The sequence below is a fragment of the Pelodiscus sinensis genome, chromosome 14 (genome assembly GCF_052426305.1).
Source record: "Pelodiscus sinensis isolate ZL-2025 chromosome 14, ASM5242630v1, whole genome shotgun sequence".
Classification (NCBI taxonomy): Eukaryota; Metazoa; Chordata; order Testudines; family Trionychidae; genus Pelodiscus; species Pelodiscus sinensis.
In genome coordinates, this window is record NC_143065.1 from 21728140 (window position 1) to 21746859 (window position 18720).

At 41.1% G+C, this 18720-nt stretch overlaps 1 protein-coding gene across 1 annotated transcript in view; it reads left to right on the top strand.

The window, feature by feature from the left end:
• The first annotated feature begins 6829 nt into the window (after positions 1-6829).
• Positions 6830-18720, top strand: part of LOC102444523 (tropomodulin-2) — a 66386-nt gene continuing 54495 nt past the window's right edge. The window contains exon 1 of the mRNA XM_006118509.5: positions 6830-6983. The gene's annotated coding sequence lies outside the window, so the exon portion shown is untranslated. The remainder of the gene's footprint in view (positions 6984-18720) is intronic.

The following is an 18720-nucleotide window of genomic DNA, read 5'->3' on the forward strand; positions in this document are numbered from 1 at the left end:
TTAGTCTATAAAGTGCCACAGGACATACTCTCAGGGTCCTCATATCTTCTTGCCATTTTATCCAAATTGCTTAAGACAGGGAGAAAGGAGAGATGATGGATAAATGGCTCTGGTTTTGGCCTATTTCTTATGGGAAATGGTGGAATGGTTTGGTTTGGATCGGAGTCTGTTTTCATCTCAAGTTTGGAGATGTGGAGTTTCAAAGAAGTGGCTGTATCTGTACATTGCGTTATTGGACATTTTCCCAAGCAGAATAACTGATGTGCCCAAGGTAATGCACTGTTATGAGTGAGTTTTCTCTTTTCTTCCTACCAAAGGTCCTGCCTTTTGTGCCTGAGGTCTTTGACAGTGTAGGGAGTGACGCTAAAGCTGTTACATTTCAGAGTTGCATTTTTCCCCACGCAGGAAGATTTAGCTCAGATCCAGTATTTGCTTTTCATTGAGATGAAATCAAGTCCAGCTTTCCAGCCAGAATGTCATGAAGCACCTGGACACCTTAATGATTGATCCAGTGGCTCAAACTGCTCTGTCACAATTGGCTCCCCACCTACTGCTTAGCACTCAGATGGTTTAGTCAGCTCAACACCCACTGTCCAATACTGAACTGCCCCTCACACACAGTGCTCAGTACCCAACAGCTCTGCTTCACTAAAATCCAGAGTGGTGGTCTGCAATGTTATCAATATGAAGACTCATCAGGAGTATTTTACTTTTTCATGAATGCAAGTGCTAGTGTTGGCGCTTTGAAAAGCCACTCAGAGAACAGAATTTTGTTCCCATGGGAAATTAGAAGATTTTGAAATGTGTTTTTCTGTTTAACCAAAACAAAAAGTCAAAATAGAATAGAAATTCTGAAAATAATGAATTTGGATATATCTAAGTGTTTTGTATCAGTAATATTGAGTTGTTTGCAAATGTAAGTAGGGGCTGAACTGCTGCTTGCTATCAGCCAGCTAAAAGGAGGGGTCGGTGTGCCCACTACAGGGCTACGTCTAGACTGGCCCCTTCTCCGGAAGAGGCATGCAAAGCAGGCAAGTCAGAATAGGGAAATCCGCGGGGGATTTAAGTATCCCCCGCGGGATTTAAATAAACATGGCCGCCGCTTTTTTTCCGGCTTGGGGAAAAGCTGGAAAAGAGCGTCTAGACTGGCGCGATCCTCCGGAATAAAGCCCTTTTCCGGAGGATCTCTTATTCCTACTTGCAACAGAGGCATGTAGTCTAGATGTACCATAAGACTCCAGGATTAAAATTGTTATTCTGTATGTCACTCTGAAACCTAGAGTAATCGTGGAACAATGGAAACACCGACAAGTGTGGCTCAAAGTTCTATTTTTTTAGGACAGAACCAGTTTCAGTCATCACTGGGATTCACAGAAAAGTTACTGTCCAATTTTTATGTTCTCAGTCATTTTCAGCATTTTTGCACTTTATGACTTACACTCATTACATTTTTACATATTACACAAGACTTCTGTGTAGTATATAAATAATGTAATATTAAAATGACTATTATAATATACAAGTTTAACCAAACTGAAATGACAATGTTGAAACAAAGTGTTTTTACATTATAAAAAGAAAATATATTGACATTATCAAAAATTAAGAGAGTCAAAATGATTCATTTGAGATTTTCCCAACAAACTTTAGTCAAAATCAATATGTTAAATTTAGACTAAACTGCATTTCATATAGAAAATTGTTCCCCAGGAGAAAACATGTTTACTAGTTCTAGTTCTTACTTAGTAGCAGACAAAGGTAGGAATGCAGTTGACAGAGTTTAGCTGAAGATCAAATAAGATAAGATGGAAGTGATGCTAGCAGGCTAGGGAAACATCTAGCAAGAAGAACAGAGGCCCAAGTTCTTCTGTCTCTATGTCCGAGTGTTGTCCGTCCTGATGGTTCAAAATTCAAGGCCATGTTGGATCCACTGCTGCTCTTTGATTTCCAGGTGAGAGCAGTGACATTTAATGCCTTGTTTCACCTACAGCTGGCTGTGACTTGTGCCGTGCAACCTTGCCACAGTTGCCTACATAGCAATGTTGTCTAGCAGAAGCTATCCTTGAATAACACCTTGCAGCTCCAGCTAGTACAGAATACAGTGATTTGTGTATCTTGAGTGGTGGGATCCACTATGAGCAGATAATATTCGTGCACTGCACCATTTACCTTTTGATTTCCAGGTGCAATTCAAAGTGTTCCTTATGCTCCAGCCTTAAGTGGATGAGAAGAAGTCATTCAGGGATTGCTTTGCTTCCTGTCTGTGTCCTACATTTCTGGCTGCAATCTACTAAACCAGTGTTTCCTAATTGGTGCTCTGCGGAACCCAGGGGTTCCGCGAAGCGAAAGTAAGGGTTCCACAAGAATGCGGCACTCCCCCACCCCCTCTTAAATAGACAGAGTCTATTTTGCGGGGTTTTTTTTTTGCTTGACAAATTTTACCCTGGCAACCCTAGGGGTTCCTTGAAATTCTTTTAAGCTGAAAAGGGTTCTGTGGCCAAATAAAATTGGGAAACACTATACTAAACCAATTCTGCAGTCAGATTGTGAGTTCCCCCTTTGAAGGAGCAAAGCTTGAGCTTTCTCTCTGGAGCACCCACCACTCTGGAATTCACCCTCTCTGGCAGTCCATCCCCCCAGGCTTTGGCAACTCCCAGAAACAGGCAAGACTTTTTTGTTTAGTCAGGTGTTTAGTGAGCCAAGTAGACTGTCCTTGAAGCTGGGTAGGAGGCTATTTTAACTCTGATAAAATGTGCTTGTTGATTCAGCTATTAACTGCATGTGGGAAAATATGCACCCAGGATCTGAGTACCTTGTGGCAGGATTGTGTGTGTGCAGATGCACTGACTTCACACTCAGATGGCCAGTGAGATGTATAACTGGCCATTTGCAATTACAGTTTCCATGCAGGGACAATATGCATATGCATGTGTGACTGGCTGACCCATACTATACCCAATAGTTGTTGTTTTAGCATAGAGAAGACTTGCTAGGGAGGGGAAAGGGTGGTGCAATGTGAAGTGAAATACAGGAGGAGTGAACTTAGTCTGAAATCTTGTCAGAGAAGGGGATTCTGCAAAGAGGGTAATAGAAGATTGGACCCAGGAGATTAGCCTGGGTGCTGAAAAAAGAGGGAGATTCTGTGGGAGATGATGGAGAGAGGATAAAGGAAAAGAGAAATGGATCCAGAGCAGGAGAGAGAGGGGATACACATGGGGGGCGGGTTCATCTTGGCCTTGGGTGTTGGAGGGAGAAGGGATAGAGCATGGGGGTGGCTGGTCCCTGGTCCTCTGATGGCTGAGGGAGAGGATACAGCTTGGAATGGTCTGCCAAGCTCAGAAGGCAGTGCAGAAAAAAGGGTGCTGATACCATGAATGATCCCCCCTAAAATAACCTTGCAACTCTCTGCAACTCCCTTCAAGGGGTGCCATGTGGTGCATTATCCTTGACCCAGGACATGCAAAAACCATCTTCCATGGCTGGCTAAATAGGTGACCCATATTTTGAACCATGAATTGACAGTACTCACTAACAGAAAACAAAACAAACAACTCTTGTGCCTAGAACCAGATTCCTGGTCTCCTGACCACATCAAATGGGGAAGGTTCCTCTTGGCCTTGTGGTGGTGGAGAGGGAGAGGGGATAGAGCATGAGGGGAGGGTCATTGGACCTGTGGTGACAGAGAGTGGGGATACAGCATGGGGTGTGGGAGGAGGCAGGCCCCTGCCTTGTGATGGCTGCCTGGGATGGGGAAGGTCCCTGCCCTGTGCTGGTGGAGGGAGGAGGATGCTGTCTGGTATCGGGGGACTTCAACTATCCAGACATCTGTTGGGAAACTAACATAGGAGGGCACAGATTATCCAAGAAGTCTTGGAATGCATTGAAAATGGTGCCTTTTTAAAAAAATTTCAGAAGATGGAGAAAGCTCTGGGGGGGAGGCAGAGGGTGGGAGGCTGTTCTAGATTTGATTTTGGTTGAGAAATTGAAAGTGGAAGGCAGCTTGGGTGAAAGTGATCATGAAATCAAAGAGTTAATGATTCTAAGGAATGGTAGAAGGGAGAACAGCAAAATAAAGACAATTGATTTCAGGAAGGCAGATTTTAGTAAACTCAGAGAGCTGGTAGGTAAGGTCCCATGGGAAGCAAAACTAAGGAAAAACAGCTGAAGACAGTGGACAGTTTTTCGAAGGGACATTGTTAAGGACCCCAGAGCAAACTATTCCACAGCACAGGAAAGATATGAAGTATGGTAAGAGGCCATCTTAACCAGGAAATCTTAAATGTTCTAAAAATCAAAAGGGGGTTGTATAAAACCTAGGTCAAAGTAAAAAGGATGAATTTAAGCATATAATACAAGTATGTAGTGGGCAAAATTAGGAAGGTGAAGGCACAAAATGAGCTCACTCTAGCTAGAGACATAAAGGGTAACAAGAAAACATTCTATAAATATATTAGATGCAAGATGAAGACCATGGACAGGATAGGCCCATTGCTCAATGAGGAGGGAGAAACAATAACAGAAAACTTGGAAATGGCAGAGGTGTTTAACAACTTCTTTGTTTCAGTTTTTACCTAGAAAGTTGATGATGACTGCATACCTAACATAATGAATGCTAGTGGAAATGGGGTAGGTTTAGAAATTAAAATAGGAAGAAGACAAGTTAAAAATTACTTAGAAAAGTTAAAAAACAACAAATAGTTTAGTAGCACTTTAAAGACTAACAAAACATGTAGATGGTATCATGAGCTTTCCAGAGACTTCCAACACTCCGGTCATCAGAAGAAGTGGGCTGTGATCATGAAAGCTCATGATACCATCTATATGTTTTGTTAGTCTTTAAAGTGCTACTAAGCTATTTGTTGTTTTTTAAGTTTTTCCTGTTGCAGACTAACTCAGCCACCCCCTGAAACTTTAGAAAAGGTAGATGTCTTCAAGTCACCAGGGCCTGATGAAATGCATCCTAGAATACTCAAGGAGCTGGTAGAGGTGGTATCTGAGCCTTTAGCTATCATCTTTGAAAAGTCATGGAAGTCAGAGAGATTCTGGAAGATTGAAAAAGAGCAAATATAGTGCCCATCTATAAAAAGGGAAATAAGAACAACCCAGGAAACTACAGACCAGTCAGCTTTACTTCTGTGCCTGGGAAGATTATGGTGCAAATAATTAAGGAATTCATCTGCAAACACCCAGAAAATAATAAGGTGATAGTTAACATCTAGCATGGATTTATAAGGAACAAATCATGTAAACCAATCTGGTAACTTTCTTTGATAGGATATCAAGTCTGGTGGATAAGGGAGAAGCTGTGAACGTGATATATTCTAGTAAAGCATCTGATACGGTCTAACATGACTTTCTTATCAATAAACTAGGGAAATACAGCCTAGATGGGTGGGTGCATAATTGACCAGATAACCATTTTCAGAGAGTAGTTATTAATGGCCAAGAGTCATGCTGGAAGGGTATAACAAGTGGAATTCCGCAGGGGTCAGTTTTGGGACTGGTTCTGTTCAATATCTTCATCAATGATTTAGATAATGGCATAGAGAGCCATGGACATGTTGCAAGTGCTTTGGAGGATAGAGTCATAATTTAAAATGAGCTGGACAAACTGAAGAAATGGTCTAAGGTAAATAGGATGAAGTTTAATAAGGACAAATGCAAAGTACTCCACTTAAAAAGGAACAATCAGTATCACACATACAGAATGAGAAGTGACTGTCTAGGAAGGAGTACAGTAAAAAGGGATCTAGGGGTCATAGTGGACCACAAGCTAAATATGAGTCAACAGTGTGACACTGTTGTAATAAAAAGCAAACATGATGCATTAACAGGAATATTAAGGGAAAGACACGAGAAGTCATTCTTCCACTCTATTCTGCACTGATTACCCTCAAATGGAGTATTGTGTCCAATTCTGGGTACCACGTTTCAAGAAAGATGTGGAGAAATTGGAGAGGGTCCAGAGAAGAGCAACACAAATAATTAAAGGTCTAGAAAACATGAACTATGAGAGAAGACTGAAAGAATTTGGTTTGGTTAGTTTAGAAAAGGGAAGACTGAGGGGGGACAGAATGGCAGTTTTCAAGTATCTAAAAGAGTATTACAAGGAGGAGGGTGAGAAATTGTTCTTTGCCTCTGATGAACGGACAAGAAGCAATGGGCTCAAATTGCAGCAAGAGAGGGTTAGGCTGGAAATTAGGAAAAATGTCCTAACTGTCAGGGTTGTGAAAGACTGGAATAAATTGCCTGGAGAGGTTGTGGAATCTCCATCACTGGTGATATATAAGAGTAGGTTAGACAGACATCTATCAGGGACAAGCTATCCATGGTGTCCAACACTCTAGCCAATAGCCACATATGGTATTTGGCTGGTTGAGTGTGACTAATTGGCTTGAACAATGTGGTTATTTGGCTGGTTGAGTGTGACTAATTGGCTTGAACAATGTGGTTATTTGGCTGGTTGAGTGTGGCTAGTTCACTACAGTGGTTGGGCACCATGGAAGGGTGCTTGGTCCTGCTGTTAGGGCAGGGGACTTGATGACTTCTCAATATCCCTTCCAGTTCTAGTATTCTGTGAGTCTATGGAGATGGGGAGGATGCCTACACTGAGTGTTGGAGGGGGAGTGGATACAGCGTGAGGTGCGGGTGGGGAGGGTCCCCGCCCCCCGCCCCCCGCCCTGAGGTGGTGGAGGGAGGATGCTGCTGCTTGGGAACTGAAGGGGCAGGGAGGCCGGAGGCTACCCAGACCCCCGGTACTAGGACCTCCGGGGCATCTCGGAGCATCCTTTGCATCCCTGAACTACGAGTCCCAGCGTGCTCAGCACTCGGCGCTGGGATTGAGGTTGCGCAGCCGCCTGGCTGGGAGCGACCCGCCTGTTGACAGCGCTGTTTTGGGGAGGGCTGGCGCGGGCGGACGGACTGACGGCCGGGCGGCGGGCTGCACAGCCCGGGCAGGTGACAGGCAGACAGACCGCCGTGGGGTAAGCCGGCCATCCTCCGCCCAGTGCCGCGGGCGCGCTGCCTCCCCCTCCCGGGCAGGGATGGATGCGCTCCCTGGTGCGGTCCCTCCCCGCGCGCTGCCTGGCTGAGCATCTGCCTCCCCGCATCCCGGGGGAAGCCCTGCTCCGGCTGCCGCGCGGGGGCGGCAAGGGGGTGTCGTGCAGCGCCCTGGGGTGCACGAGCCAGCTGGGCGGTGCTGTCTCTCGGGATGCTCTAGCTGAGCTCCAGCGCCTGGAGGAGACTGCATGGGTGTGATCGCCACCGACCGGCTCGGCAGATTGCACTGCGGAACTGTGTCGTGCGGGTGTGTGTGGGGTGTGTGTGTGTTATAAAATAACGCGGGGGAGCGCCGGTCAGCTTGCACAATTAAAGGACCTTACAGGGACTCCTACCTTGGTGTAATGGTGGAGCAGCGGATTTGGTACAATGAACATTGCAATGCCTTGTTTTTTGAAGTCCACCCCCGATCACCTGCAAATACATTTTCACAATACAATGTGATGCTTTAAAATTAGAATGTCTGATTTAAGCGGTTAATTTTAAAAAGTGAAAGTTCAAATCAGGCTGCGGAATGTCCTTCCTTTAAAAATGCAGGTAGAATAAGTAGAAATGTATTATTATTAAAGGGTTGTTTTAAAAATAAAAACATATTTAAATTTCCTCCCTGCTTCTATTGCAGGTACTCAGTACTTTAGAAAACAGAGTAAACAATGTTAAAATATGAAAACACGGTGAAGTTTTCCTGTAAGTGAGAATATTTCTGCTTCTCCTTGATGCTCAATTCCTTTCACATGTAGTAAATAGCAGACTAATAGACTGTCTTTAAATCTGGTAACCTGACTTGGAACAATCAAGAACATATGTATTTAAAGAGAGGACTCAGTGATGTGTTATTGTTTCAATGACATTTCTAAGTGTTTGATGAAGGAATGCGCGTCCTCACAATCTCCATACTGACATTAGAGAGCACAACATGTGTTCTAGACTGAGTGTCATTGTATGATAACAAAATTCCCTTAGGCTGTGTCTACACAGCAGCATTATTTCAGAATAACGTAGTGCATGTCTATACAGCAAGATTTGAAATAACAGGCTTCTTACTCTGACTTCTGTAAACCTAATTTCATGAGGAATAAGGGAAGTTAGGAGAAGAGTGCGCTATTTTGAAATAACTGCTGTGTAGACATCGCCAAAAGTCAAAGTAAGCTATTTTGTTTTAAGCTACACAATTAGCATAGCTCAAATTGTGTAACTTATTTTGAGTTTAGCTCTGCTGTGGAGATAAGCCTTTAGTATATGCTTTGCTGAGTCAAAATTTTGTTTGCCATCCATGGAATCTTAAAAAGCAAAAGCTCTTGTTGTCAGAGATAATATGTACTATGGAACAATAAATACATGTAGAAGGATCTAAGAAATATCGCTAAGTATGGACTGTAGTCTAAAACTGTTGAGATTCATGTGGTGATCTTGAACCTGGTACCTTGAATCACTTAATACATTCAAGTAACTATGCATTATCAAAATTGTTAAATTTATGGGTATCAGATACAACTGGACAAAATTATTGTATGTTAAATATCATATATTGCAAGTGGTAACACTATCTTCAGCATACTTTGTGCAGGGATGGTCATTTTATTTTAAAAAAATGATAAAAGACCTCTCTACAATGACATTGTTTACTGTATCTAAGGCAGACAGTTGTAGTCTTTTCATTGTCTCATCATATGAAAGTTTTCCCTTGCCTGAGGCTGTTTCCATCAGTCGTCTGTGACTGTCCTTTATTTCTGCTTTTTGAGATATAGTGACCAGGAAAATGAACACATGATTCAACTGGGAACGTATCACTAATTCAGATAATGACATTATAATAGTTTCAGTGTTATTCTCCAACTATTTGCATCCTAACATGATGTTTGCTTTTTTGATTGCTGCTGCACAAGTGCACATTGACAAGAGGTCTCCATTGACCTGTTCATCATGATTTACAGTTAATTAGGAAGCCAGTCAGGTATTTGAGTAGTTAAAATAATTCCTTGTACTGTGAATTACTTGTTTTTTCCAACACAAATTTGTATCTACTATTACGTTGTCCATTTGCCTAGCTTGGTTAGATTCCTCTGAACTTCCTCAGAGTTCTCCGTAAATGGTGCCACATATGTGCTCAACTCCTCTTCCAAATAATCATTTTTCATTTTCACTATTTTACAGTTCTCACCAAACTCTATGGATCTTTGTTTATAGGTTGAACTTCTCTAGTCTGGCACCTTTGGGACCTGACTGATGCTAAACCAGAGAATTTGCTGAGTCACAGGAGATCAATATTGTCTAGCAGCATTACCAGCACTTCTGCTGGTTACTGAGCTCTTAGAAGATGCTTAGGGGTAAATTAGAGCTTAACAACAGCACAGAATGCTGGGAGTCAAGACTGGTAGTTGTAAACTTTAGGGGACTGCAGGATACTTAGCAACACTCATAATAGATGGACATCCAGCTAACATGCTGGACCACGGATGTTGCCAGAGTGAGAGTGCTGAACTAGAGGGCTGTGTCTACACTGGCATGAATTTCCAGAAATGCTTAAAACGGAATACTATTCCGTTTTCAGTTTTTCCAGAAAAGGAGCGTCTACACTGGCAGGCTGCTTTTCCGGAAAAGCCCTTTTTCCGGAAAAGCGTCGGTGGCCAATGTAGACGCACTTTTCCGGGAAAGAGCCCCGATCGCCATTTTCACCATCGGGGCTTTTTTCCGGAAAAGACTACTGGGCTGTCTACACTGGCCTTTTCCGGAACAGTGTTCCGGAATAAGGACTTATGCCCGAGCGGGAGCAGAATAGTTTTTCCGGAATAGTGGCTGATTTTGTACAGTAGAGCATCGTTGCTTTTCCGGAAATTCAAGGGCCAGTGTAGACAGCTCGCAGCTTATTCCGGAAAAGCGGCTGATTTTCCGGAAGAAGTGGCCCAGTGTAGACACAACCGAGAAGTTCCACTGATACTTACCTTTTGCAAGCTGTTTGCAGAAACTGTAAGCAAATATGCAGTCAGATTTATTGTCACTTGATTCCATGCTTCCCTGTGTCAGGCGATCCTTCTGACTTGAGGTTCAGGTGGCTTGCCTGGGTTTTAGGCTGAAAAGAATCAGGTAACTATCCTCATCAGATACAATTGCATATGGGGGGGTCTCTGATGGAGGTTAACTGGTACTCTTTATCCAGTACACAGATCATGCCTCTGTATGTGAAGCAATGCTGCCATCGTTTCTGTTTAATGGTAGAGTTTGATCTACATTTTATTGTGTTACCCTGGCTTATAAAAGACAAATTATACAAGAATATTTGTTCATTTGTTTTAGCATAATTATCTCCAGAAGCAGCTGGACCCAGAAGTGTGACAACTGTAATTATAAGGCAGGGGAATCAAGGCATAGTCCTGAGCAAACAGGCATTGCTCTTTATGGTCAGTGAGAGTAGAACAATAATTATAATATTATTAAGATATATTTTCACATTAATGTTACCGACATGGGAAAAAAATCCACAGTCCTATCTGTTCCAACACTTCTCCTGTCTGAGTCATCTGTTATAAAATTTAAAAGTATTATGTGTATTTCAATATAGAGTTTCTCATGCTATTTATTGCTACAGTTATCAAGCTGTACACATCACAGATGGTATCTATTAGCTGGTTAGCACCTAAAATGAACAAAATCACATAATGAGAAAGGATAGCATAGAGGAAACACGATTTTGGGGGGAAATGCTCAGATAATTATCACAGTGATCACTTTTCTGCTAACAGCAATGTATATTTAGAGATAGCGCCCTACCAAATTAATAGCCATGAAAACCATGTCACAGACCATGAAATTTGGTAACCCTTACCCCATGACATCTGGTCTTTTGTGTGTTTTTACCGTACAGTATACAGATTTCATGAGGGAGACCAGCGTTTCTCAAGTTGGGGAGTTAGTTGCAGGGGATTGTAAGGTTATTTTAGGGGCGTCTTGGTCAATGTTCTCTCTAATTTTTTCCATCGATGTACAGAATGAATTTTGTTATGTGCACCGAGCCATGGGTGGATGTTCACCATCAGTAGAAATGCATGCTGGCAGCTGTAGGTGCTCTGCCAATCATCTGGGCAGCATTTGAATCTTTCTTGGGCAGCCACCCAAGCACACAGTTTATAGGGAATACTGGTTGTGGTCTTGTCACCCTTTCTTCTGTGCTGCCTTAAGAGCTGAGTGCTGCTTTCCCAGCTCTGAAGGCAGTATCTCATCAGCTGCAGTGCAGAAATATGGGTGGCAATACCGTACCATGCCATACTTCTGTGTTGCTACCTTCAGAGCTGGGCAGCCAGAGAGGGACAGCTGCTGACAGACCCCAGCTCTGCAGGAAGCAGTGTGGAAGATAAGGGAGGCAACACCATACCATGCCATCCTTATTTCAGTGTTGCTGGTGGTGGCTTTGATTTCAAAGCTGAAATCCAAGCCAGATGTTGTTGCTTTTCAGCAGTCTATTACTGATGGCTATGCAGCTGCCTGGAGAAGCACAGAAGTAAGGGTAGCAGCACCACAACCCCTCCACCCCTCCAACTCAGGACTCCTAAAGTTATAACACCATGACATTTCAGCTTTGAACAGCTGAAATAATGAAATTTGCTATTTTAAAAATCCTATGACCATGACACTGACCAAGTATTATTTACAGCCCAGTTTTTAGTTCAGGGTCTGTTCACCTCTCAGATTGAGAAACATCTTGGTGAATGAGTAGGCCCACTGTAATTACTAAGTGATAGAAATGTAGCTGTGTTAGTCTGGTGTAGCTGAAACAAAATACAGGACTATGTAGCACTTTAAAGACTAACAAGATGGTTTATTACTAAATAATTATTATGTAATTACTAAGGCTACTCATGGAACAAGGTGCTTCTCAATGAAAGGAAGAATGAATGATCCAATGGGTAGGACATTTGCCAACGACTCGGAAGATGTTTCCTGCTCTGCCACAAACTGCCTGTGTGACAGCAAGACTCTTTGGCCGCGTTTGTAGTTATACGCTGGAAATAGATATTCTAGCATTTGATTTAGTGGGTGTAGTTTAGAAACACTAAATCGAATGCTGAGGGTGCCTCCGGTCAACACTGGTGCTCCTTGCAGTTGCAAGGAATAAAGGAAGCCAATGGGAGTATTTGCTCCTGTCGACCTCCCACCGTGAAGATGACACCAAGCTTGGCTTAAGTTAAACCAACTCCAGCTACGTTATTTACATAGCTTGAGTTGCGTACCTTCCGGGTGTAGCGTACACCTGGCCTTCATCTCTCTCTGTGCTTCATCTGCAAAACAGAGACAAAAGCATTTCTCCATGTGACAGTCACATTGTGAGAATAAATACATTGAAGAACGTAAGATGCTGTATGAGTGCTGTGATAATCAGGTTCATATAATTGTGATAGATAAGAGGAGAAGAATCTGGCTTATAATTTTTGACAGTTCTTGTTTTAAAAGCTGCTAATATCTGATGCACATGCTAGCTTAGAATTGGGGTAAGTCTGATTGCATATTATAATTCTTTTTACAACACAGTTGGAATTTGGAAGATTGGTAACTGGACATGAGTTTTTCTTCTACGGATTACAAGTATTTCAGTGATGAATGAAGTGTAAGAAATGGTATAAATTGACTAGAATAGTTCAAATCAAAGTACAGACTAGCAGGGACTGAAAGGTCTTAGCTTGTTATAGCAGGTATTGCTATGTTTGGTGGCCCATGTGAAATAGGGAGTGACTTTAGTCCAGTTGCTATGGAACAGGCATTCACATTATAAAAAGCCACCATCACATGACACTGTGAGTCACTCCTCAGGACTGTGCACAATCAAACCTGTTGGGATTTGTGACAGTTACTGTAGGACTCATGTTTTAGGTAGTTCTGATTTCTCTGTGGTATTTCTGACAGCCAAGGTTTGTCAGGGATAAACAAACACATGTGGAATCTAAAGGATTTTTGCCATCAAAATAACCATTCTTGGTACTTTGATCATCATCTCATCATGGTAAATCCCAAAGGGATGAAGTCTGGGTGGTTTCCCTTTAATCATTGAGAGAGAAATAAACTCAAACAAGTAAAGATCTACCCATTTAAATCCTACAGTTGCACCAAGTGCTTGGTTTAATAAACACAGTCTCAGACTACGTCTAGACTGCAGGCTTCTTTCGGAAGAAGCTATTCCAGAAGAGATCTTCTGCAAAAACTTATTTTGAAAGAGAGCATCCACACTGCCAAAGCACATCAAAAAAGTGATCTGCTTTTTCGAAAGATAGCGTCCATTCAGTGTGGACGCTATCTCGCATTTAAGCTGTGATTACTATGGATGGCATGTCCACTAGGGCACCTTTGCTTTTTCCTCTTTCCTCTTCTTTCGAAAGAACTCCCTCTTCCCCGTCCACACACGCCTTTTTCTGAACGAGCTCTTTTGGAGAAAGACTTCTTTCTTGTAGAAAGAGGTTTACCAATGTCAGAAAAATTCCTCTGTCCTTTCAATTTTTTTTGAAAGAATACAATTGCAGTGTGGACATAAGTGAAGTTTTTTTGGAAAAACAGCCATTTTTCTGAAAAAACTCTGTAGTGTAGACATAGGTTCAGAGTTAGCAATGTACAGCAGAAATTAAAATAATGTTTTTTTCTGATTTCGGAGTATATAAAAATTGGTGACAGAAAATCTCCTAATATTTTGGTGTCCACCCCCCTCTCCCATTTTTCATTTCCTGAAGTCTATAATATACTGCATACAGAGTTTCTCTGTTCACAACCATTTTAAATAGCATAGGCGTGTTTGGGAGCTTCACCTTGGAACACAGGGCAGTTGAAGGCACTTTCAAATGCAAAACTCAGTATTGACATTTGTTTCAGATCAAGGGAACAAGATAAACTGAGCAATTTAGTACAGCTCAGTTGAAGAAGGAAATGGTGAAGCCTTGAATTCATTGTTTTGAAATGAACATATGATTATATGATTACTATCCCCACCTTGTTAATTGGATTCCACACTATTAGCTTTAGGCAAATAGACAGTGCTATATCACTTTTGTGATTCTGATCAACCTGTTGATTTTTTTTTTGAGTGTGCATATGTCATTTGTTTTTGGAGATCCCATCCAGTTGGTTTCCTTAGATCTAATTATTGAATAAAATAAGCCCTTTAAAATTCTTTATTATAACTGAATTGTTTTATTTTACAGCATCTCATAGCATATCATATGTTTTACAATACTGAGGAGGCAGGGCCTCTGAATGGAAGAGTTTAGAAACTACAGTCTCTTCCCGACTTATGAACTGGTTACGGACCAAGCAATTGGTCGTAACTCGGTTTGTCGTAAGTCGGACTCCATAGAGATACATGCGACCGCATTGTTCGTAAGTGCAGATCGCGTTCGTAGCTCGGGGTCTACCATTTACAATAGCTTCGGTTGTAACTGCAAATGGTCGTAAGTCGGGGACCAGCTGTAATACAAGAATTTACAGTCATTCAAGACTTGTTCTTCCAAGACTGTCTTTAACTAGACTGCGTAAGAATATTACTGTTAATCACATTTTTCCTGTCATATTATAATCCTTTCATACTATGCTATGTCTGCAGACCACGTGCTATGATATAAGCAGTTTTTAGTTTTTGATGGTGCTACAGCATTGTCCAGACTGTTAAAACAGAAGCTATTAACCTCAGAAAACATGAGGTCTCCAAAGTCCTATAACAACAAGGTTCCTATAATGCACATGGTGTGAATCATAGAGTTGAAGGACTGGAAAGGATCTCAAGAGATCATCTAGTCCAATCCAGTCCCCTAGACTCAAGGTAGGACGTAGTTATTTCTAGATCATCCCTGGCAGGTGTTCATCTAACCTGCTCTTATAAATCTCCAATGATGGAGATTCCATAATCTCCCTAGGCAATTTATTCCAATACCCAGCTACCTAGACAGTTGGAAAGATATTTCCTAATGTCCAACCTACATTTCTTTTGGTGCAATTTAAGCCCATTGCATCTTATTCTGTTCTCAGAGGCTAAAAAACAATTTCCCCCCCTCCTAGTAACAAACTACTGTATTCTTGAAGACTGTTATGTCCCTTCTCAGATTCTCTTTTTTCCAGATTAAACAAATCCAGGGTTTTCAATCTTTCCTCTGAGGTCATGTTTTCTAGCCCTTCAATCATTTTTGTTGCCTTTTTTTTCTGGATTTGCTCCAATTTGTCCACATCTTTCCTGAAATGTAGCGCCCAGAATTGGACACAATACTCTAGAAGCGGCCTAGTTAGTGTGGAGTAGAGTGGAAGCAGGCCCAGCCAAAGAGTTTGCGGGGCCCAAGGCGGCATGTTGTGGTTGGCTTCACCACGTGGCTGGACGGCTCCCAGTCAGGTCAGTGAGAGCAGGTGGGCAGCTGGGTGCAGGCAGGCACAGGGCACTTTGCTTGCCTTGCCCTAAGGCTGGGCCTGAGTGGAAGCAATACTTTTTGTTTCTTACTTACAACAATCCTGCTAATCCATCTCAGAATGATGTTTGCTTTTTTAGCAACAGCATCACAGGGTAAACTCATATTTAGCTTGACACCTAGATCCCTTTCTGCAGTACTCCTTTCTAAGCAGTCATTTCCCATTTTGTATGTGTGCACCTGATTGTTCCTTCCTAAGTGGAGGACTTGGCCCTTGCCCTTATTGAATTTTATCCCGTTTATTTCAGAGCATTTCTCCAGTTTGTCCAGATTATTTTCAATTTTAATCCTATACTCTAAATCACTTGCAACCCCTCCCAGCTTGGTATTGTCTGCAAATTTTATAATTGTATTCTACATGCTATTAGTCATATAATCAATGAAGATAGTGAATAGAATTAGACCCCTGAGGGACACCATTTTATATGCTCTTCCAGCTTGACTATGAACAACTCATAACTATTCTCTAGAAATTGTTTTTCCAGCATGTTAACCCCCCCACAAACACTTTTGCTACCATTCTTTAAAGAAAGAATAAAACTATGTACAGTGTAAGACATTGCTTTGGGAGAAGGACACATGCACTTTGAAAGGAAATAATTCAACAGGATTTTTCAAATTTTGAAAGGTAAAAAAAGGTTGATTTTTATGGTCAGACCTGAGAAATTTTCAGGAATTTGTAAAATGAATGAAAGCTACATGCTTAAAAATGAAAATATTGATTCACAGAAACACCAAGTACTCTGTCCCAAGGACCAGAAAACTAATATATTTTAAACTACTTCAGTAATACTCGTTGATGTTCCTTTTATGAATGCTGCCATGCTTGAAAGATTAGAAACATTCCTTACTTTCTTTGAATACTTTCAGGCTGATGAACAAGAGTATGAAAAAACAGGTGGAACAAATTACAGTTACATACATACTGGACTGGACCTAATAAATGTGATTGGATCCATTATGATTAAGAGTATTCTTGCAACACAAACATGTGCAGTGAAACTGGGATAATTGTTCCACAGTCATCCAGCAAATGGAGCTCTCCTAAGTATATACAGTAGTTAGCCCAGTCCTGGACAGAGTGTCTCTTTGGTCTCCAAAAACAGCTCTGAAAATCAGGTTGTTGAAAACGCGATGTATTGAGAATTCTAAATTGAATTCTAATTGCTTTTTCCAAATAAATGTCCTTATTTTGATAAATGTTAAATGTAAACATTGAAAGCTGGACTGAGATTAGTTTTAAAAACCTTGAGTAAAAGGGAGAGAAACAACAGAGATCTCTTTCAGCAATACAAAGTTGTGCCTTGGTTTTGAACCAGGAAGATTTCTGAAACCTCAGAGGGGTCAAAATGGAACCATTTGGCCCAGCCTGTGAGAGACGTATGTGACTGGTTTACGGCGAAGTGTTAAAAAGACCTACACTTTTTTCCTCTGTATTATCAAAAATGCCTTTAGCAATAGATCCTGCCGCAACAATAAAAAAGCACAGAGAAAGAAAATGAAAGAAAACCTTAAAAAAGCACCAAAAGGAAAAAAGAGAAGGTTTATTGTATGAGATATCTTTTTAATCAAGGCCTCCATGACCAGAATATATTACAATAAGTGAATGAATAATTCAGCATTATACATAATATTATACTAACTTTGTTAGCTTCACCATCTTTTCTGAGAGCAGTGGGGATTGATCCTCCAGGATCCTCTGCTTGTCTCCTGTTTTCTTCCAGTTCTGCAAAAAGCTTCCTAGTAATCTGCAAATTAAGGAATCTATATTGATACTTTCCTCTGTCTCTTCCAGTGTGATTTGTCTTATTCTGGACCTCCTTTCAGACTCAAGTAATTCCACTGACATGAACAGGACTACTTGTCAAAAACTAAGCAAGTATGTAAGGATTTGCAGGAGGATCAGGCCCTTAGAATGCAAGTTCCTCAGGACACAGGTGCCTTTTTAGTTGTCTTGTACGGCATGAGCACAGTACTGACACTGATCAAATGATAAATAATGTTATATAACCTATTTTTCCCCAGATTGGTTTTTCCAGTCTCAAAACTGATTTATCAGGTATTGCTTTAAAATGGGTATTCCCTCAATGTATGTTCATTGAAGAGGGCTTCTTTGCGCTGCCATAAAATAACTGGCTTCTGTTTTGGAGAGCTTTTAGTAAATGAATAAGTGTCGCTTTGCTCAACTGCTACATTTATAGAAAAAATAATCACATTGGGCTAATTCCTTCCCTATCTGAAAATTCAGGTGGATGTTTTAGAGTTCAAGCTGAGTTTACATATATCCCTGCATCAAGCTCTAATTTCAGAGCAGGTGTTGAAAGTTATCCAAATGTGTAATACTGACCTCATAATATACATGGATCGTCTCCCCATCCTGACAAATTAGAACTAATATGCATGAATATAGACAATCTCTGGTCTTGCAAATCAGGTCTATGAAGCATTGTTTTTTATTTGACTAATTTATTACAATATGAACATGCTAACTTGTTAGGTATTCAATATTAGTAAGAACTGAAATCCTAGCATTGAAAACATGTTAAAATTTCATGTAAAAAATAACAAAGGGTTCCTGGTTTTGTCTCTGAATCATGGCATGAAAATTTCCATTGCTATGTTTAAAATGTGTTTGACGAAAACTGTGTCTCTTTAAAATAGAGGGTTTTTTTCCCTCTTAGAGTAAGTGTAATGTTAGCTTACATTATCTTCCTAGCACGGTGAAAAGTCTCAAAGGGGTAGCCATGTTAGTCTGTATCTGCAGAAACAATGAGGAATCCTGTGGGTTTTACCCACGAAAGCGTATGCCCTAATAAATCTGACTCCTCATTATCTTCCTAGCAATTATTTTAGTTCTGCCTACTGCCAGTAGAACTTGGAGAGTTATTTGTGGTAATGTTAGACTACGACTGGAGTTTTAGGCTAAACATTTAGAGGTCAGACACTCCATTCCATAACCATGAAGCCAATTTGCATCCTGGTAATGCATCTGTTACTTTGCAATTTACATGACAATTAGTTTCTTTATGTAGGGCTTCACAGCTCCCATTAAAGTCAAATGAAAGTCATCCCATTTACTTTAATGAGAGTTGGATCAGGGCCTTGATAAAAAAAACCTACCCCTCGTAAATTGCAAAGGTATCCATGTGAGTCTAGCTATCTATAGAAATCAAATGCATGCTTTCTTTGATCCATATAAGATGAAAGACAGTCACTGGGGAATGAAAGAAAGAAG